This window comes from Cervus canadensis, chromosome 13 (genome assembly GCF_019320065.1).
Source record: "Cervus canadensis isolate Bull #8, Minnesota chromosome 13, ASM1932006v1, whole genome shotgun sequence".
NCBI classification, from domain to species: Eukaryota; Metazoa; Chordata; class Mammalia; order Artiodactyla; family Cervidae; genus Cervus; species Cervus canadensis.
In genome coordinates, this window is record NC_057398.1 from 58,088,234 (window position 1) to 58,110,984 (window position 22,751).

The window sequence follows — 22,751 nt, forward strand, 5'->3', positions numbered from 1 at the left end:
GTTTCAAAATTGTTGGAAAACGCTGGGAACAGAAAGATTTTGAGGGAAATGCCAAAAGCCACATTAATGAAGAAAAACAATGTTGAGATACTTTTGAATAATAGATAGGATATGTAATGGTCAACCACAAGATAAAATTTTTACACAGTATCTTTATGGCTTTAAATGGGCTGCATTGTAAACTAAGCTTACTCCTCTATTAAGTCATTATACTTTTCAATTATTTAACATTTCTGGCCAACCTATCTTCTGTGGTCTTTTTCTGTACACATCAGAAATGATGTGTACACTAGTAATTGCTGGTTGCTAGTGTGGGGAGTTTGCAGTGGAGAAAGGTTTAATTTTAACTTCTTGGGATAAATACTACAAAGAATGCACAAAGGAAAAAGGAAAGTTATGGAAACAGACGGAGCGCTGCGCAATGAAGAGGCTACAGCCTCGAAGTGTACCTAAAATCATTTGAGTTACTCTCTCTTACTAAGAAACCTTGACAGTATCTGCCTTCTAGGTACTGTGCATTTGGAAATACTATATCTCTATTTAAATGCAGATCTTCTGTTTTCTCCAGGGAGCAGTTGGAGAATCTTTCCACTGAACCACTGGTATTAAAAAACCAACTGAAAATTTCTCTGTGAACAATAGAGTCTGCCGTTTTGAAGTCATGATTACCTAGTTTCAGAATATTGTGATTTTTGAAATTCACTTACAGTATCTTGATAAAGTCAAAATATGTACCTCATGTGCAAACAAAGAAGTTTTCTCTTGTCACTTTGTTGTCAGATTTTAAAAGCTGTGAAATAATTCTGCTTTGCAATTTAGTTTTTGAGGTTAGCAGTGTCATTCCAGTAGAGTAAGTGGGCCTTAGGAATCAGAGTAGGGAATTATATGGGAGTCCTGTATGCTCCTTATGCTCTCAAGGGAGCTGATGGCATAGGGCGCTGCAGGAAAGTTTAAGTATCTTCCTCTGGAACCATCTTTTTTACATTACTTTCAACTGAATTCGTAATAGTGTTTTGTATTGGAATCAGTGGTAAGTGGTGGCCAACAAGGAGAAGGACCTTCTTTTGAGAGATGATGGCAGAAAATAATTCAGTCTTTTGGCATAGAATGTGGACACACAAGCTTATGGTTTTGAATCTTCAGATTCAGGTCACTGGAAATATCTTTGGAAATCATCAAATAAAAATTCCCTGAGTACATATGGTAGTGATGCTAAGACTGTTTTTCACATAGCTAGGGCAGTTTCCTTTCCCTTGGAACTTAGATGCCATTCATTCAAGTGCCTAAATGATTTCCAATTATGGAGTTTCACTCCCCCCTTAGCTGACCTGCTCCATCGTATTGGGTGTTAATTCTTCCTCCCTTTCTCCTTCTGCTATGTACACCTTTAACTATTTTATAATGTGTTTATACCATTATGCTCAATAATACCTGTGATTGTGAAGAATCATTGGTAGTTTTAAGTCAGGCCTCTGTTTATATTTCTATTGTGAAAGATACTTGGTTTGTGTAAACAAGGGAATGATCATAGTTACCATAAAAGGGGGTTAAATATGTTTAGAATTCCTGTGGTCACATGCAAGACCCTGGAGAATCAAAGCTATCTTATTTACTTATGGACACTTACAGCTGTTTCAGATGGCACATCTGGTAAAATAAATAACTTGGATAGGGCCCTATAAAGGATGCTAACTAATGAATGTGCTGATTTTACTTTCCTTACACAAATGAATTCTTGTTTTTAACGTGGCAAGTATGCGTAGCTGTCACAGTGATCTTTGACTGTTTGGAAGATTCAAATGTAGGATGCTAACTTTATATGAAGCATAGAAAAACTTTTGTACTCCTATTCTGATACTTATGTGGTAGGATAAACTGTGTTTTCCTGTATCTGTGTTACCAGAGTGACCCATTTAAATTCAATCTCACTCTAAGATATATTAGATTAATAAGGCTGATTTTATGACCATTATAATTTATATTCTCAAATACTTGTTTTAATTAGCACAATTATAGATTGTGAGGTAAATTTCCATATATGTTAAACACTGATAACAGAAAATAACTAACATTTGTATAGCGTGTTATGGTTTGTAACCATACATTATCTATAAGCTGTTCTTTAGAAGAATATCTATTGCATTTTCTTGCACAAGAAGGCAATCAGTTTTTATAATATAAACATCATATGAATAGAGATGCTTTTATCACCATCTCCTTCCTCTTCCCCTTCCTCTTTCCATTCTCATCCTTCTTTCTTTTTTTAAAAATTTTCTTAATCAGGAAAAAAAATCTAATGATGGATTTTTTTTTGAGGAGCACATATAATTACCAATCACACATTTCTATTAAAAAAGAGGCTGCAACAAGCAATCCAGCATTATTTTTGGAACCTGTCTTCTGCCTACCAGTGTTCTTGAGGAAAATGTAAGGTTGCAGAAATCATTTCATGCCCTGTATGTTTTCAAACATAAATCAGGAAAATTGTTAGCAAGTTATAGCTCTTCTTAGAGACTGTGGCTATAGCGCTCTAGTAAACACAGGCTATATATTTTTCCAAGTTATTATGTGTGGAGAGAAATCCAAAGTTGGCTATTTAGATGAACCGTTTAATTCAGTTATTAGAAATTCATGTTCTACTTAGGATGAACATTTATTTTCCAAAGGTTACAGAAATGGGACATAATAACTTAGGACCCTTTGGATCCATCAGAGTTAGAAATTTGTGCTTTTTAGCTAATGGGTATATTACTGAACATTGATCTTCAGCTCAGGGACAGTCAAAATGGTCCAGAGCAGAGTTCATAATGTGATCTGCCTGTCCTCTTCATCTGAGAACTATGTCCCTTTGTCCCTTCATTGCTAAAATGAAGGGATGTGACTTGATGGTCTCCAGTGATTCTGAATTAAGTGATTGATTAATAATGAATAAACCAATTAATCATACTTTGGGTTATTTCTGTTCTATAAGCGAATTATTTACAAAAGCATAGCCTTATGCCATGACTGGAGATGTTAATGTATAAAGTAGTAAGTAAGCTCAGGTTCAGGGCTTTGAAATGAAAGCCTCATGAAACTTAGACACTCAAGTCTACACTGAAATTTTTCATTTGTAGATAATTATTAGTTACATGCTTTTTTCCCCCACAGAAAATAATCTTCAATGCAGATGACTTTACTAGGCTAGGCCATAAGATCGTGCATTACTTACTAGAGTAAATTATTGTACTTCAGTGATGAAAAAAACTGCAAAAAACAGTGCTGTTATGAGACAAGTGATGAGTGTAACATAAAGGCAATAAAACTGACCGATAGTTTATCATTTATCTAGATTCTAGAGGGTGGATGTTTAAGAGAATACACATATAAATGGAAGTTAAAAGGATAGATGGCAGAGTATCTGAAAGGGATTTTTTAAAACAAAAATTTATGAATGAAACTTTTAGTAACTTTCAGGGTTTTTAGAGACAGGGTTGCAAAAGATTTCTTTCCCTGGGAATAGTGTAAATTAGCAGTACACCTAAGTTTATCACCTATAATACGATTGGTTTTTGACAGCCAATTATTGAAAAGTGGGAAAGTGAAAAAGATGTAGAGAAACAATTCTGTTTGAAGTAATTGGCCAAGATGTGAGAGAAGAAAAGATAGAAGGCAGCTGAAGGTAGAAAAGAGGCACATGGGTGGGTGTGTGTGTACGTGCATGCGTGTGTGTGTGTGTGTGTGTGTGTGTGTGTGTGTATTTGAATGAGAGAGAGAGAGAGAGAGCTTGGTCTGCATTCAACTGATCTGTACTATGAGGAACCAAAAGGAAAAAGAGGGAAGCTAACGTATGCACATTCTTCCTGAAGAGAATATGGTATGTGAATTATGTGGAAAAGCATTGGAGTTAGAGTTTGAGCATGCATTTTGAAATTTTTCCTGGGCCATTCATGCCTGTCTGACCTTGGGAAATTATTAAGTTCTCTGAATTTGTCGTATCAGTAAACATGTAAATAAGAAAAGCATTTGATTCCAAGATGGTTGTGGGAGTTGAGTGAGACTCATGGTTGTAAAAGTGCTTGAACATTCTATGTATTTTTAAATGGTGAGGAAAAGTCATTGCGTCAAGCGGTTATCCATGCTGAACAGGTCTGCCCAAGGCTGAGGTCAATTTGTTTAGCTCCAGAGTGGTCTTTGGGAAGTGTGTTTCTTGTCCACTGTGGTCCAAGAACTGTGGACCAAGTATGTGGTGGGTAGTTTACATAATATTTTATTTAAGGAGGAAGCAGGAAATCGTATGCAGCTGGCCAGTTGAATGGAGCAAGCCTGGTAATTCTAATGTATGCAACGCCAGTGCAAAAGGAACATATTTACCCGCCCTTACAGATGGCCACAGCTTGTCTAAATACACGTGTGAATTTGGGAACAAATGACTTTGGAATGACTTTGGAAACAAAAATAATGAATCCAGTCATTGTTTTCTTTGTCTCAAACACTGCCTGTCATTCCACTTTTTACTTGACATTGGTGTTAATCTAGATTTCCCTGGGTTTTTGTTAAGGCCAAAGGAATCATTGTTTGGCAGTAAGTACTAATTAATAATGATATAAATTTCATTCAAGGAAAAATTTCCAAGATATAACAGAGCTAATTAATGTAATGCATCAGTTGAACTCCAAATTCTAGATTCTTTACAGATCTCCTTCAAAAATATTTTTGTGTAGGATTCACTGATAAGTGTCTAGCCAATTCTTCCATCAGAAATGGAGTACATTTCAAAACCTAAGGTGAAGCAGTAGATCAAGAATTATTGAAGAAATCTGGACTGTTTGTGCAGAGAGTGTATTTATTTAAAAGATTCAGAAATCTGCTTGGGTTTAACCTGAGGTTGGTTGGCAGTGTGTTCTGCTCTAATTCACAAGATAATGATCAATGTAATTCTATACTTTGTGACTTGTCAAACCTCGAAACTAGAGGGAAACTAGGAATCTTGAGATAGCTAAGGATCAAGTTTGAATTTAAAAGTAAATATTCAATGTTTCCTATCAAAATTCATTGGGTCTTAATGTATAGAATATATGTTAAACCAATGAAGAAAACAATTTTGGGGTGGTTTAATTATGAGGCAATGTTAAAAACTTTGACATGTGTATAATTATTTGAAAGTAACTGAAGACATAGCATGGGCTTCCCAGGTGGTAAAGAACTCACCTGCCAATGCAGGTAAAATAAGAGATGTGGGTTCCATCCCCAGATTGGGAAGACCCCCTGGAGGAGGGCATGGCATCCCACTCTTGCCTGGAGAATCCCATGGACAGAGGAGCCTGGTGGGCTGCAGTCCATAGCATCACACACAGTCAGACACGACTAAAGCACCTTAGCTCTCACAAAGATATAGCACAGACACTGGAAGGCGACAGAGAACCTCCCAACCATTATTTGTTGAGAAGCTATGGCTTCCTGCAAGAGTGATCATAGGGAGTAAATGAACCCAGCTTGAGTTTCTTTTACATCTAGGAAAATATATTAAACACATAATATGTTTAGCATCAGGCTAGGTCTGTTAAGAGAATAGAAAATAATTTTAAGTCTCTCTTTAAAGACTTAGACTATCTTTGCTCAGTCGCTCAGTAGTATCCAACTCTTCGTGACCCCATGGACTGTAGCCTGTCAGGCTCCTCTATCCATGGAATTTTCCAGGCAAGAATACTGAAGTGGCTTGCCATTCTCTTCTCCAACACTATCTTTAGGGAAGTACAATAATGCACATAAAATTATTAAGATAACAATACAGTGTAGATTTGTGCAGAAAATGAATGCTCTGTGACAAATTCATATGTATGGTGACAGGATCAGAACTTGGATTGAAGTTTGGGCTACACGTTTTGTTTTGTTTTGTCTTTTGGTTGGGCTGGATCTTTGTTGCAGTGTGCAGTCTTCTCTAGTTCTGACACTTGGAACTAGTTGCCCTGCAGCATGTGGGATCTTAGTTCCCTGACCAGGGATTGAACCTGTGTCCCCTGAATTGAAAGGTAAATTCTTAACCACTGTATCACCAGGGAAGTCCCCAGCTATTATTTACTAGCTCTGTGACTCTCACCTCCTTAAACCATGGTTTTCCCACTTGCAAAATGGACATAGTTTCATCTGTCTTATAGGATTATCATAGAATCAAATGGGACCGAGTATTTGAAAATTTTTTTTGGTGTATGATGGAGACTACACACATTTCGAGAAGAAAGGAGTAAAGATACTGAAAGCGTTGTGCTTGAGAATAGGGGCTGTGTCTCAGCTGACCTGTACCCCTGATTCTGGCCCTGGGCCTTGTTCTGAGGGGGCTCAGTAAATGTTAATAAATGCATGCATTCCAGGCACCTAGGGTCAGCCCTTGACCTATACTATTCTTTAAATCTTCCCAGTAATCTTGTGTGGTAGACACAGTGTCTCCATTTCATAGGTGAAGAATCAGAAGTTCAAGATTTTAAACAACTCAATCGCAAGTAGGTAGAAAGTAGTCGCGTCAGGATAGGAAGCTGTCATTACATTACAGGGTAGGGAAATGACCATGACATCTGACCCGTAGTGTGGGCAAAATGAAAAGATTTGGATAATTGACCAGGTGCCCAGGCAGCTTATGGGCCAGCATTCAGAGAAGCAGGTGAACACTTCCCTGTGCTGCCTGACACATTGAACACGGCCTTTGGTTAAACCGTCAGCCCTGATTTCTACCCTTTGAAGTAAGATGTGCAGTTGTGAGAAAATACCATATAATATACCATAGCCTAGACTTGTCATCCGGAGAAGGCAATGGCAACCCACTCCAGTACTCTTGCCTGGAGAGTCCCAGGGACGGCGGAGCCCGGTGGGCTGCTGTCTATGGGGTCGCACAGAGTTGGACACGACTGAAGTGACTTAGCAGCAGCAGCAGCAGACTTGTCATCAGGACAGAAGGAGGAGGAAGGGCCCTGAGGCACACACAGATACTGAAGTGGTTAACCAGTGACTTGGACCAAGTTTGCCCAGCAGCCAGCACCCCGCCCCTAAACCCCCTCTATCTCTTACACTCTCTTCACTTTTCCCTCTTGGAGCTGGCAAGGTCTAGAATCTCCATTCTCCTCCATCGTAGGGTGAAAGAAGGTGATATGCACAGCATATTCATACTCTGCTTGCCTGATCCTAAAATCCCAAGGGCCCTATTCTATTAGTAGGTTCGCCTGGAGTGAAGTTTTACAGTTGTGGCCAGTTTAGAATCAACAGTAAAAAAGATGGCCCCCAACCAAACAGGAATTTGATAGCTCCGACTTCTGAACTCGGAATTGGGTACCCAGGTCTCCAATCCTGATTTATTTTCCCTCGGTTTCTTTGTGAGGAATGTCCAGGGAGCCTGAAATACTCACCACGAATTAGTAACCCACCGTGGATCTGACGTTTTGTATAATAGAGAACCATGCCTTTTAAAAATTAAGGTTCATTTTTTAAAATTCTCTAAAAATACAGTCCATGGTAGGTCAGGACAGCAGGGATTGGGGACTATATTTAATAAAAGTCCAGGAAATACCTTGTACTGTTGGCAGAGTCGAGCCGGTAACAGTGTTTAGATTCCCAGGGAACTGCGCTAACCTCTTCGAGGTGAAACCTGGGATGGGGTGGGAGGGGAGAGATGCCTTGTATGCGCCTCTGTGACCTGTGGTAAGGCTGCTGGGTTGAATTGTGTGAAGTTGTCAAAGGTGGCTCTGCTCTCCAGCCCTTGGCACCAGCTCCGCTGAAATGTGATACCATTGGTTTTCAGTAAAGGTTCCTTTCTGCAGGGCTGCAAACACAGATCAGCTGCTACTGTGTATACACAACCAGGGAGCAGATCACCCAGCACATTCAAAGCAGCCTTTTTAACCCCGAGACTTTCCAAGATCTCCTCTCCACGCAGGAAGTTTCCTTCTCTGTTGTCAGATTTAGCACCGCGCTCTTGTCATCAGATCCGCGCTAGACTCCCTGCCGCACAGTAGAGAGGCTTCCTTAAGACATTTGTCCTTGAAACTGCACCAAACTCTTGGAAGAGCCCAGAACGTGTAAGTATGTACGATTTAGGCAGCGAGCGGACGGGGCAGAGCTGCAATCAACCATTATACAATATCCGATTAGCAGTGCAGGAGGGATTTTTCTGACGTTTTGTTACATTCATTTTCCATTCGTTCTGAGGAAACAAATCAATTCTAGCTTCTGATACAGTGACTTTGCAGTAGATGGGGTTGTAATATGTTAGCTTTAACTATTTGCTGTTCTCATTTAGCGTGGAGATGTGACTTGTGGGACGATGATGGTGGGCATTAAACTAGAAAACTTGTAAATTTTGATTAGGAATGATAATTGCTGAGCATGTCCATCTTGAGAAACAAGTTTGCTTTGGGGAATGTTTTTAGAAGAATTAACCACCTAAATTCATGGACAGTAGAATGGATTTGGACCGTCCTTGCTCTCAATGAAACATATTAGTTTGCAGTTTTAATTTACTCGTAAAGAGCATTCCACTGGGGTTTTTGTCTTAATTGAATCCTACCCAAGGCTGTCGGTGTGATGTTTTACTGGCTGTGTGTATCTGGTTAAGTTACTTTGCTGGTTTGCAGTCTGGTTGAACTGTCGTTCAGGCATGCTTTGGATCCTAAGAGCAACCAGGTGAAGGAAATGCTCACAAAATTGGGTGGGGGTGGGGGGAGGGAGGATTTATTTACAAGGGTGGTCGTGTTCCTCTTGAAAGCTGTTTAGCTGCACAACGTGTACGGCTGTCAGATGGAGACCACAGACCGAATACTCTGAAGCTCTGAGTCGAATGTCAGCTTGGCCACTTTCGTAACTCCAACCAATAAAAAGCCCGTGCCCCTTCGCCATCAATTTTTAATATGTACCAATACTTGGGTTTATAAGATTAATTTCTCTCCGATTAGGCTGATTGATAGCTGGATTGTGGTTTCTTAAGAGCTGGTTCCCTGAAACCCACAGCAGGGCTGCATTCCATTTAACTAGTGAATGTAAAAACGGGTAACCATGGATTCAGCCCCCACTCACTGCCAGAGCAATGACTTGTTGTAAACAATACAAATGAGCCAGGAGAGCAGAGGCAACCAGACATGAAATGATTTTAATAGAAATTACGGTAAAAGGTCATGTGATTTGGGATCAGCTTCTGTTCAGTTTTAAAGGGAAAGTCCGTCTTTTCTCCCCCACCTTGCCCACCCTGCCCCCGTCTCCCCCCTCACCTATTCCCAAGCAACCCAAGTAGACAGCTCCACAAACTTGGTGGGTCCCAGGCTCTGCTTCCGTGGAGAAGGGTGGCCACTGTCATGCTGGGCAAAGCGTGGTGACTGGTGGGTTTTCACGGTAAGTACCTTCCTTTTAGAAACCCAAAGGACATCTGTGTCTTCCTGGGCTTCCTCCATGGAAGGTCGTGCTAAAAGTGTGCTTTAGAAGTCCTCAGGCTTTGATGTAGGAGGAATAGGTCATTTTGTCCCTTGGCTTTTACATGGTGCCACTGTCTTTTATCTGCCTTCCTAAATCTCTGGATTATTTGAGAACCTTGGCCTTTCTGAAAACTGTTCTTGGCTTCAGAAGCCACTCCTGCAATATGGTAATGAGCACAGGCAGATTCTGGGAGAAGCGCCGTGTCTAACCTCTAGGTTGGAGTCCAGGCAGACCTTTGCTGAGTTCTACAAGGACGCGCCTTTGCAATGTGATTTGCATTTCTCTGGTAGAAATGGTTTCTGGACATGAACGTGGCTGTAGATTCATACATTTGCCTTCAACCAGGAATCATTGACACACTGTATGTGTGTCAAGCGCTACCTTTGTGGGTTTTTTGGTACTGATCTCAGCTGTGCTTGTTAAAGGAAATGAAAGAAGAAACTCTAGTCTTCAGAGTTGGGGGGAAAGGGGACACTTAGAAGCCAGATTTGGAGGGTGGTCCTGGCGAATGAAGGGGTTCAGAGTCACTGTGTTGGACAATCCCGGGCACCCTGAGGAAGGGTCTGTCTCTACGTGTGTTGTGTCTCAAGGTGAAATAGACTCGAACTGGTCTATGCACAGATGCTAGGAATCATCATATCATCTTGGAACAAAATATCATGCTGTGTGTATATCTTACCTCCTTTTATCATACGGATATGATTCTGAATAGATGCATCATTGTACATATAGAGATGTCATATTGAATAATAGAATTTGGGTTGTTTATTTTTCTGTTAATGCCTTCATTACAATAGACCCCATCAGCATGTGAAAAAAAGGTTGAGGGTTGTAATTTAGAAGTTCACTAAGATAACAGAGCATCAGTCTTTTCTGTATCCACTCAGGAGTTTTATCTAGCAGACTCTTTGTTTAGACCTATGAGTGTTAACGCAGTACTTATATTTAAACTTTTTTTTAATGAGCTTTTTAAAGCTCATCCCATGCTTAGACTGAAGAATTCTTTGGAATGTTCTGGTTGTCTATAGCTTCATGGTTTGTTAGCTCTTCTGATACTAGGTTTGCTTATCTAAAAGAAAGGAAAGAAGAAACTGTAGTCATTCATGTTGTGAGGGAAAGGAGCGATTTGAAGCTGGCAGGGGAGCACCAAGTCTTGGTGAGGTGATAAATGATAATGAAATACAGTATTTTTACTTTTCCCAGTTTTGATTCCCTACACCGAAGAGCAGGAGTAAAGTGTCAGCTACAAGGTGGTTAGAAGCACAACCCGTGGAGTGAGACCTGGCTTGGAGATTTTGTTCCGGACCTGATCACTGTGCTTAAGAATTGGAGCAAAGTGATTTCACCTCTCTGTCGGACACATTGTCCTCTGTAGACTGAGGAGGGTCAGACCTGCTCATGGGCAGGTGAAAGGGTTAACTGAGCTGATGCATAGAAGGTATTTTCCACCATGTCTGGCATAAGCTGTTCCTAGTTTCATTATTATTTTTGGTTGAGGAAACATTTGGTGAAGCAGAATCCTGCTCTAAGTGTTGGGTCAGAGATCGATAGTCACATCATGGGCTGGTCCTGCTCTAGTGACAGTTGTACATGCAGTAACTGGTCATCACTTGGGAGATGGTGATTTAGTTTGTAACCTAGTGTAGTTTTGTTAACATAACATTTGCCGTAGGCCCAAAGTAGTATCTTTTTGCCATGTAGTTTTTTTTATTTCCATGCAAATTATTTAGAAAATTATTTAAGTTTTTTTGGTGTGTGTATTTTTGATTTCTGATACTGTGGGTATTTGAGGCAATGTGAGCATTTTCTCTGTGATCCTGTTGCCAGAGCTGAGAGCGGAAAAACACCTAGAGGTATAAGACCTTCATCATTACATCAATCCTAAAAGCTTAAACTAGTGGTAACTAGTTCTTTAAGATAATCACATCTACTAAAGAGCAGTAGTAATTCACAGGGTAGTTAACATGAAAGTTACATGCTACCAAAGAGAGATTTCTTTTTTTAAAAAAAATTTTATTGAAGTATGCTTATTTACTGTGTTGTGTTAATTTCTGCTATAAAGCAAAAGGATTCAGTTATACATATATATATTCTTTTACATATTCTTTTCCATTGTGGTTTATCTTGAGAAGATTGTCTACATGTTTGCTGTGTCCTTTGACCTTCCTAAACTCTAAGCTTCTGATTCTCTGCTTCCTGTCTGTCTCCCCACCTCTTTCCTTCCTTCCTTGCCTCCTACTGTCCCTCCTTCCTCCCTTCCTTCCTTTTATCTCTTATTATTCTCTCAACTCCATAGTGTTTTCTTTGTGAATCAGAAGGGTTCAAGGGAAGAGAAAAAGAGGGAGAAGAGACCCGCAGTCTTTTCATGTTAGTCCTGGTTTTATAAATGGAAACTTTAAGAAGAGTCAGAAAAATCTGTTTTTCTTTCTCCTGCTATTGAACTGGAGAGGCACATCTGAAGTGACCTGCAGACTCCAGGGAAGCCTCGTTGGGTAACTATTTGTTGATTCATTGATTAAACGGCCTGGAGGGAAGGGGCATGAGGTACGGAGATCCCCTTAGTAGTGAGAGCTTTGAAACCCCAGGCTGCAGTGTGCAGTAGGCTGGCTTCTCTGTGACCTTCCAACCACTAATCTCCTTTAAGAACTGAATCAAAGCAGTTAAGGGATTTTTGTCAGATGGATTTTGCCTACAGTTGGGTTTTTGGCAGTTGCGTGTCGAAGGCAATACATTCTTCACAGGGATATGAATTTTTTTTTTTTTTTCCAGAAAGGAATGAAGACAAGATGCCAGCAGGATTCTCTAGAGAGGGACTCTTGTTTATCCATGGTCATGTTCAGGCCAGGACAGCTGTAAGGTGGATGACTTTCTCACACTTCCCAGCCAACCTCCTCCGTAACCACCCTTGTCTGGTGGTCTGGTCAACAAATGTTCTTGTGCAGTGGGTCCCTCTCCATCATCTTCTCTTCCAAGGGCAGAGAGAACGCCTGCCATTAGAACTGATATCATGTGAGTGATGATGGGTGTCTGGTGTCTACTTTCAGGCAGTTGTAGTGTGTAGAATTAGAGCTGGAGATGGTTCATTTTAAATGGATAAATGACTGTTCCAGAGTCACACAACCCGTGAGTTGAACAGCCAGGGCTACAAGCTGAGATTTCTGATTCCCAGGCTGGCACTCTTTTGAGGGCTCCTACCTTCCAGTGAGCAGACCAAAAAAGAGAGAGTTTATATTACATTGGAAGAAAACAAGCCAGTTTAGTAAATGGTAAGGCTGTTTTAAAGAGATTGCTCAAAAGAGACATATACATTTAGTTCTAATCCTCAAGCTGTAATTTAGAAGCTCAGTGAGCCTTGAGAAAGATACCAAGTCATTCTGAGCTGTGATTTTCTTCATTGTACATCTGAGATTAAAATAATAAAAAATCAGTGACAATAACTAAGCAAAAAATATAATGCTTATATTTTAGGTTTGTTGTGAGGATTAAATAAGATTATGTATGGAAAGTCCCTAATCTCATGCTTGACACAAGATAGATATCAGTAAATATCACTGTCATTCCTCTTTTCTTTTCAAGGTTGGTGGTGGAGTCCTGTAGGGTAGAATTATGAGGAAAATCTTCAGAAGGCATCTGGAATTGTGTAGCTCAATGATTTTCAACATTTTTTTTTTCTGCTTTAGCACATGCAGAAAAATATATGTGAAGAATGCTTGTTGGTGGTGTTGTTTAGTTGCTGAGCTGTGTCTGACTCTTTGTGACCCCATGCACTGTAGCCTGTCACGCTCCTCTGTCCATGGGATTTCCCAGGAAAGGATACTGGAGTGGGTTGCCATTTCTTTCTCCAGGGGATCTTCCTAACCCAGAGGTCAAACTCACATCTCCTGCACTGGCAAGTGGATTCTTTAACACTGAGCCATCAGGGAAAGCCCATGCTTGGCACAGAATGATCAATAAATAGTAACACGGTGGTGATGATGGTCGTGGTGGTGGTGGTGATGAAAAGATGCAAATGCTGATGCATCTGAGGTCCTCATACCACGGATGAACCCAGGGCTCTAAGCAAGTCCTAAAGTTTTAGTTTGGATACACTGCTTCCTTTCCTACAGTAGAGAGGAAGTCACAATGTTGGTGAGCAAGAGCGATGCCTTTATATCTACACTCATTTAAATTAAAAAAAAAATCAATGGATACATTTATACGTATGGCTGAGACCCTTTGCTATCCACCTGAAACTATCACAAAATTGTTAATTGGCTATACTCCAATATAAATGAAAACGTTTAGAAAGAAAATCATAAGCAGGCTTCAGTACTTTGTTGTTGTTCAGTTGCTAAGTTGTGTCCGACTCTTTGCAAGCTCGTGGACTATAGCCCGCCAGATTGCTCTGTCCTGAGACTACCCACTGGACACTGGGGGTGGTTACCATTGTTCTTGTTTTGTCTCCAGACAAGAACAATGGAATGGGTTACCATTTCCTTCTCCAAGGGATCTTCCTGACCCAGGGATTAAACCCATGTCTCCTGCATTGCTGGCAAATACTTTACCACTGCACCACCAGAAAAGCCCTCAGTACTTTGCTGCTGCTAAGTCGCTTCAGTCGTGTCTGACTCTGTGTGACCCCATGAACTGCAGCCCACCAGGCTCCTCCGTCCATGGGATTTTCCAGGCAAGAGTACTGGGGTAGGTTGCCATTGCCTTCTCCACAGTACTTTGTTATTGGTAACAAATTACTAGCAGTTTGGTTGGTCTAGAAGATGCTATCTTTCCTAGCATTTTGAAAGGTGCTTTATATCCCAGTCCTGAACTCACAGGTTTGAGCCTTGGATCAACCACTCATGAGCTATGATGACCTAGGAAATAACTGAGTTAATACCTGGAAAGTATTAATAGTAAGAAAAATGTCTAGTACACAGTAATTGTTAGCAATTCTTAGACGTTTTTGTCTCTAAGCTATTTGATGGGGCAGTGTGCTACCTTCAAGATTCCCTCTTAAAAATCACCATTATTAATGTTAACCATGGTATCATTAATAATAAAACTGTTGTAGTTTTAACATAATAAAAGCTGCTCTTTATTGTGTACTTACCATTTAAAAAGGCATTATGCCATGTGTTTTAAATGGTATCATAATTGATTTAATTCTCCCATTATTCTTTTGAAATAGATAGTGTTACTTGCATCTTATAAATGAGAAAATGGAGCCTATAAGAGGTAATAGAACTTGCCCAGCTAGTGAGTGACAGACAAAAGCCTCCAATTTATAATCTTCTATACATATCTCCCCTACACTGTTCACTAAGTCGGAGACAGTTTGCAGAGTTGGTGGAAAAGGTGTATTTTCTGGAATGAAAGAGACCCAATAATCATGAAATATATTTCTTCTAGGATATTCAGGGGCTTCCCAGGTGACTCAGATGGTAAAGAATCTGCCCACAGTTCAGGAGACCTGGGTTCGATCCCTGGGTTGGGAAGATCCCCGGGAGAAGGGAATGGCAACCCACTCCAGTATTCTTGCCTGGAGAATCCCATGGAGAGAGGAGCCTGGCAGGCTACAGTCCATGGGGTCACAAAGAGCTGGACATGACTGACCAACTAACACACACACAGAAGACATTCAGGAGACTCAAACCAGAAACAGGGAAGATGATCACGGTAAAAAGCAATTTATTTTATTTACTTGATAATCAGAAAAATCTAGAAATATACTTTAACTTGATCTTAAGGACAGGAAGAGATAAGAGACAGTGGTGGAAAAGGATAATGAATAATGAGGAGGAAGAAAAGGAGGAAGAGGAGAGAGAGAGAGAGTGGCACAGAACATGGCTATCATTTAACACTCAAGCGATCATGGAGGCAGATGATCCAGAATCATCATCCTCATTTTAGACATTATTTTGTCCAAAGCAACACAACCAGAAATAATGGACCTGGGATTTACTCTGTGTATTCTATCTTTACATCCAGGGCACTCTCCTGCTACATTATTCTGCCTTTTGAGACATAAAGGTTCATACAAAGATATAGACACATGAAGAGAGAGAAACATAGGTACACTGACATGTAGACAAATAATATTAGAACCATCTGTTAGCTTTTACAGATGTGAACACGAAGACTTTCCAAAGCCCCTTTGTGCTTTTGCAGCTATAGGCATAAGTTAGATTAATTCATATGCAGAAGGCAAGATGTTTAAAAATATTATTAAATATTTAATGCTTTTTATTTAAAATTAAGGTTTTACTTCCTTACTGAGTTGATTTGCAAAAAAAAAAATCTCGTGGGTTGTCAGTGACACTTTCTTCCTAGTTTACAGATGAAGAAAAGGAGTTATACAGAAGTTAAATTATTTCCCTGAGATCATAGGAGTTGATAGCAGATATGAATGTCCTCTGGTTTTTGACCCTCCAGAAAAAGACTTTTCTCTTTCATGTGATGATCTCTTCTAATTGGTACGGTTATCACTTAATCGGCTTCTAAGAACTTGGAGACACATGGATGAAAGAGTCACACCTGTGTACGTAATGAGGTTCTTTCTTCGAAGTAGAAAGAGAGGTTGACCCTTCCCTGAAGGTTTTCTTCTTGCCTTCAAGTTTGGAAGACCATCTCCTGATCTTTCAGGAATGACATAAGGGCTATAGTTTACAACGTTCTTTTTCCCTGTAGAATCCAGGCTGGGCACTGGAGAGAAGCCCATGCCTTCTTGTGCCTTAGCCTCCTGGGGTCCACCAGATGCTATGGTGTCTTCCCCAGACAGTTGCCTGCTGCTCCCACGATATGTCCGACTGGCACGTGTTTGTAAGGCAGATGGAGTTCCCTTTCAAGAAGTACTTTCTGCTCTGCATGCTTGTTTTGAAGATGTGGGTTTTTGTTAAGTACAGGGGGCCAGGAAAAGAGGGAGGTCCCAAAGTGTTGTGTGAGAAATGAGAGGCAGTCCAGGTACAGTGGAAAGAGGCAAATGTGGAAAGCTTTGTAATTTCCAAGGTTAATGCCAAGGTCAGACCACCTTCTCAATCAGTTTAAGCAGAATCCCTAAAGTTAGGCCACTGGGAAAACTTTTCTCCTTCTTGGGGAAAATCTGGTAACTGTCCAATAACCCTTTTTCTGTGTTTAAATGATGAAGGTAGAAAAGGAAGATTAAAAGGGGGTAAATGTGATGGCTTTTCACCTTTTCCCTTAGACAGTTATGGAACCATCTGGCCAGCTTTAAGGAAAGCTGCCTGAGAATTACTGTGCTTGTCGATAAATAATTGTTTTCTTACCAGGTCCACTGAAATAACATGCAGAATGACCCCTTCTAGGTTTAAGTATTTCTTCTAATAACACATGATATTTGTGTAGTGGAAGTTTATGAAGTCACAAATTATCATTTCCCTTTTATAGCTAAGTTAACTTAGCAAGATTAAGTGGCTTGTTCAGGGGGACACTGTTAAAAAGAGAGCAGAAGGCTCAGAATTGAGTCTTCTGGCACCTAGATCTGGATTGCTTCTACCTCTTAGCAATTCCAGTCTTAAAAGAGGGTTGGTGTGAGGTAGGACTGAAGACCAGGTGGGAAGGGCATTAGAAAGGGGGAAAATAGATGGGGAAAACAAACAGCCCTGAGAATATTAGAAGAAATAACTTGTGATGTCTGTTTTTGTGGTGGGTGCGGTACCTGTGGCTACAGGATGGTGCAAAGATTCTGATTTTTGTCCTCAACTAAAGATGAAGGCTGGGGTTTCCCAGGCAGCTCAGCAGTAAAGAATCCACCTGCAGTTTGGGAGCCTGGGTCAGGAAGATCCCCTGGAGGAGGAAATGGCAACCCACTCCAGTGTTCTTGCCTGGGAAATCTCATGGACAGAGGAGCCTGGCAGGTTACAGCCCATGGGGCCACAAAGTGTGAGACACGACTTAGTAACTAAGCAACAAAGATGCAGGCCAGGGGACAGGGGAAGGGGAGTCCCCCCTGGAGGGCTCATATAGGATGCAGGTGACTTCTCCCTGCCTCAGTCCCCTGACTTTCCTCTCTTAGGTCAGGCACTGGAGTGAAGATATACTCTCAGCTTCTCAGCAGATGGAATCGAGGCAGCTCTAAGCAAAAGAGAAATGACCTTGTACATGCACACTTAGTTCCTGGTCATTCAATGCCCTGCCCACTTCACCCCATCATAGGAGCATAATCCAGGACAGTAATAGCATCTTAAACACGAAGGAACAACTAAATGAGATCCAGTGTGTGAGTGGACGGTGCAACATTCCTTCACCAGAGCAATTAATACCCTTCGGATAAAACTGTCTTGGCCTGATACTTAGTTAAAATATGGGTGCCATTTTTTCCCCCCTTTGGAATGAAACCTTATAAGTCACGTGGATATTAGAAAGTGGAAAGAATGTGTGTTCTCTCCCATTTGCGCTCTATCTTTCTAATCCCTGGTCAGTGAGATCCTAACCCAGTTTTGGTCATAGCGTGAATTTCTTGGTTTGTCTTCGTTCTGACTATGTCAGAGTGCTTACATGTTTCATAATGGCTCTGAAATCTTCAAGTTGATCTGGCGTTAGTCAGCATTTGACCGCAGATTCCTGGTAGGAAGTCCATTCAAGCTATTGCTAATGCTTCAAAAGTACTGTATGTGACTGGCAGAGTGAACACACTGGTGTCCCAGAGATGTCAGCTTTTTGGCCTCAAACCATCTTTAACCGGCAGCTACCGGCTAATATTTCAGCATTACTTTTAGAATGTCAAACTATTATTATCATATGGACAAAAAAAATCTTTCAGCTGAAAGATGCACGCTTAAAATCAAAATGGTTGTACGCTAGAGGTTTACTCTCTCTCTCTCTCCACTGGATTATTTAATAATTTAATTTTGGTAAAGTTTCACTTTCCTACTTCGAGAAATTAGAGGACAACATTGCTTTCACTCATCTGCTATGTTACACAGACACAGTACATGGCGGAGGTAAACAATAAAAGATCAATTCTTATGGATCTCAGAGTTTCAAGCTTTTGAGGCTGGGTTATAGAAACTTTGTAATTATTGTGGGTAATCTTGCAGAAAATTAAATGTTGAGTTTGCATAAGTGAAGAAGTTTGGACTGTTTTGCTCACCATAGCTTGTTAGTGGGTAAGCATCTCACCATCCCTGTCAGGCTTTGGGTTTCACTTCACTGCTAGTAAAATGCTATTTGTAGCATGAGTGAAATCCCCAGTAGGGACACACCATCTTACGTTTGAGGCATATTTTAGAGAACCTGTGTCTGTAGTTTACTTGTCTGTTTCAGAATGACTCTAGACCAGTGGTTCTCAGCCAAGGGCAGCTTTGAACCCTAAAGGAAAATGTTTGAAGACATTTTTGATTGCTGCAACTGGGAAGAGAGTGCTTTGGGCATCTGATGAGGAGACACCACAGATGCTGCTAAACACCATGCAATGCACAGGGCAACTCTCTATACAATACGGAATTATTCAACCTCAAATGTCAACAATATTGAGATCAAAAAGCCTTGCTTTTCCAGAATTTAAAAGGTAAGGGAGAAAGTAGGTCACTTTAACATTTTCAGATTTTATTTATAAATGAATGATTTCATGATTAGAATTTCCCCCATGGGATATAGAATAAATATGAAAAATACAAACAAGTCATTTTGTTGTTCAGTCACTAAATTCGGTTCACTGAATTCAGTCTTTGCGACCCCTGGACTGCAGCATGCCAGGTTTCCTTGTCCTTCACTGTCTCCTGGAGTTTGCTCAAACTCATGTCCATTGACTCAGTGATGCCATCTAACCCTCTCATCCTCTGTCACCCCCGTCTTCTCTTGCCCTCAGTCTTTCCCAGCATCAGAGTCTTTTCCAAGGAGTTGGCTCTTTGCATCAGGTGGCCAAAGCTTCAGCTTCAGCTCCAGTGCTTCCAGTGAATATTCAGCATTGATTTCCTTTAGGATTAACTGGTTTGACCTCCTTGCTGTCCAAGAGACTCTCAAGAGTCTTCTCCAGTACTACATTTCAAAAGCATCAATTCTTCAGTGCTCAGCCTTTTTTTATAGTCCAACTCTCACATGTGTACATGACTACTTGAAAAACCATAGCTTTGACTATAAGGACCTTTGTCAGCAAAGTGATGTCTCTGCTTTTTAATACATTATCTAGGTTTGTCATAGTTATGTTTTTCAAGGAGCAAGCGTCTTTTAAAATTTTGTGGATGTAGTCACTGTCCACAGTGATTTTGGATGTCATATATTTGCTTTAAAAAAGCAAGTCAAATATTTACTTTAAAAATATTGGGATATGGGGAATACGTGGGATATGGGGAATACGTGTAAATCTATGGCTGATTCATATCAATGTATGACAAAACCCACTGAAATGTTGTGAAGTAATTAGCCTCCAACTAATAAAAAAATAAATAAAAAATAAAAAAAAAATAAAAAAAATATTTGGGATATAGTATGTGCATTGTGGCTATTGAACTATCAATACATGTAACAGCCACCACCCCACAATATCATAGCTACGACTCATGGAGAGGTTGCTGTGTGCCAGGTACTGTCCAGAGCATCTTCCCATATCCTGATTCAGCTGATCCTCAATGCAGCTCCACCGAGGAGGTACCATGAGCATGCCCTTCGGTACTCAGACACTCCCATGCTTGACTCTGTAGGAATAAGGTGAGCTCCTGGCAGGAAAAGTATGGAACAGAGCCACGGCAGCACTGACAACAATATGTGTGGGAAGAAGAAGGCTTTATTGTTCTAAATGCCCCTGGTTACTCAAGCTTTTATTCTCTGGGGCTGTTATTGCCAAAGCACTTCTCTGGGAAACTAGGATTGGCATCATAAAGCAAGTTTATATTTGCTTCTAGAGGGAGGAAAAAGAAAAAGGTTTTATAATTCTCAGCTTGCCAGGCCTGCACCTGGTTCAATGCCTGTCCGTCTTTTCCTCTCTAATAACTGTTCTCAACAGAACTGATCTTCAGGTTGTGTGTAACTGATGGAGAGTGAATATCCATTGTCAGTTATGAAGCGGTTGCTCACACTTGAGGCCGTAACCTTCCCTCTGACTGTTCCCTGTCTCATCTCTCTCCCTTTAAAATTTCAACATCAAGATGAGTTTGATACACTAAAATCTCACATGTCAAAAAAACAAAAACAAAAACAACCCAGGTAGAATCTCTCTGGGCAAGTCTCATGGGAGAGTCTCCAAGAACACATTTAACATGGAATTTTCCCTGGAAATGCCATGTCAGAAGTCATATTCCCAGTGGGGGCTTCTGGGAAAATTGGGAAGTTATTTAGATTTGCTGCTTTCACACCTTCTGAGGGTTCTGAGTCTAGGGAGTTAAGTTGGTCATAGCTACACAGCTCACCTTTGCCAAACTGGCCTGGTGTATTAAATTTCAGTTGTCATAAAAAACCGGAAAGGAAAACATCACAAATAACTGGAAATATATCAGTATTCTGAGCAGCAGTATTTATGGGGCACTAATAGATATCCTGGGCTATTTATCTTTCTAGTAGCAGTTGAAACACCTCTGCTTTTCTCTTACTGTAAAAGGCCTGGTACTAGAATTGGGGAAAAGTGGCAGTTCAGTGGTTGACTTCTTTAAATTCTTGCTTTCATCTCCTTTCCTTCCTCATTGAAAACCCCAAATAGAACACAGTAAGGATATAGTCAACTTTGGGAAGTCTGTAGAGAGACTGGCATAACTGGGGTATAGTCGAGACTTGGCTAGAAAGAGGCCCAATTCACATATCTGTACCTGGCTGCATCGGGTCTTAGTTGCAGCACACAGACTCTCTAGTTGCCGCATATGAGTTTATTTTCCCTGTAGCATGTGAGATCTTAGTTCCCCGACCAGGGTTGGAACCTCTGTCCCCTGCATTGCAAGGTGCATTCTTAACCATTTACTCACCAGCTTGTGACCTTGAATCAAATTACCATTGCCAAGTTTCCATGACTGTAAAATGGATCAAATTATAATATATATATATATATATATATAGTGAAGATTAGATGATGTGGAATATACAAAGCACAAAATGTAGTGGGTAAAGGGTTTGGTGGTTTCTGGGGTAACACTGCTATTATTGGGTCATTAATCTACGTATTGCTGTACATGTAATCCTTCTGGAATCTTGAGAAACTGGACTCACTCAGTACTTAGGTTTCTAAAAACTGCGGTCCGAGGACTACACATTTAGATTCACCTCTGTACTCACTAAAATGCAGATTCCGGGCCTCCACTCAGGCCTCTAGCTGGAGTGTTAAATAGGAATCTCTAGTGTTAAATGTGGGCTCCAGTAACCTGCATTTTTAGAAACACCTGGTGGGATTCCCATACAGTTCAGCGTCTGTGGAGCACTGGGTTAGCGGACATCCTTTCCTGCCCTGTGATGCCCTTCCCTTCCTTTCCGCACCAGCAGAGAGAGTTCTAGAGAATCTCAGCTCCTCTAAGCTGGGTTCTTCTCACCCAGGCGGAGTCTGTCTTTGAAGGTAGGAATTCACCACTCTGCAGTTTATAAACTTCTTTTTATGGTCGGCCCCACGGGGTTAGGTAACCTCAATGATGTGATAATGAGGGGGGACCAAAGGTCACAAGATTGTGAACATCTGTGAGGAGATTGTGGGCTTAGCCTCTCAGGTGAGGGAAAGGTGAGCGCATCAACTGTGCCCACACTTCAAAGCCTGGAGCTGGTTTGCTGCAGCTAACTTAATTATCTGCGCTATTGATATCTTCGACAAACATATCTATACCCCAGATCCGGTTACTTGCTACAAGGTCCGCGAGAGCAGGAGATGGCTGTTCTGCTGCCGACTTCCTAAAATGCTTTTGAGAGTCAGCTGGGTCGCCTAGTCCCCTCTCGCTCTTGGATTAAATATAAAAATAACTATGTAAAGCGTCGCAACCCTCTTTTCCCTGTCTGCTGAAACCGCACTCTCCTAGGCTTTTTCTAGAACCCATTAGAGTAGGAGGAGGCGAAGCAGGGTAACGATATGTCAGACCCCAAAGCCTTAATCAGATGTTCTTCCAAGACGGATCCCGCTGTTAGGTCTCAGCTGGGAGAGCGGAGAGCTGGTGGCGCAGGTACCTGCCTGGTGAAGGGTTGATCAGGCGGCGGGAGTCTGCTCGGATGTCACCGCCCTTCGGGAGTCTGCTCGGATGTCACCGCCCTCCTTCCCTTCTCTCCGGAGCCTTGTTAGTTTCACCGACCTCTCCATCAGAAGCGTGGCAGGGAAAGAAATGCAACCCAAACCAGGCGACCTTCTCGCTTCTAAGCCATCCAAGTCTTGAATATCGAGCAACATTTGAGACTATAGACCAAAGGGAGGGATTTGTCTCTCCCAG

At 41.1% G+C, this 22,751-nt stretch overlaps 1 protein-coding gene across 7 annotated transcripts in view; it reads left to right on the forward strand.

Annotated features, from left to right (window-relative positions):
• Positions 1–22,751, forward strand: part of ESRRG (estrogen related receptor gamma) — a 674,161-nt gene that overhangs the window by 54,074 nt on the left and 597,336 nt on the right. The window contains exon 1 of one of the 7 annotated variants that reach the window (XM_043485930.1): positions 7,652–8,045. The exons of the other annotated variants lie outside the window; for them this stretch is intronic. The gene's annotated coding sequence lies outside the window, so the exon portion shown is untranslated. Of the gene's footprint in view, positions 1–7,651; positions 8,046–22,751 lie in introns of those variants that run through there. 7 annotated transcript variants of the gene reach the window in all.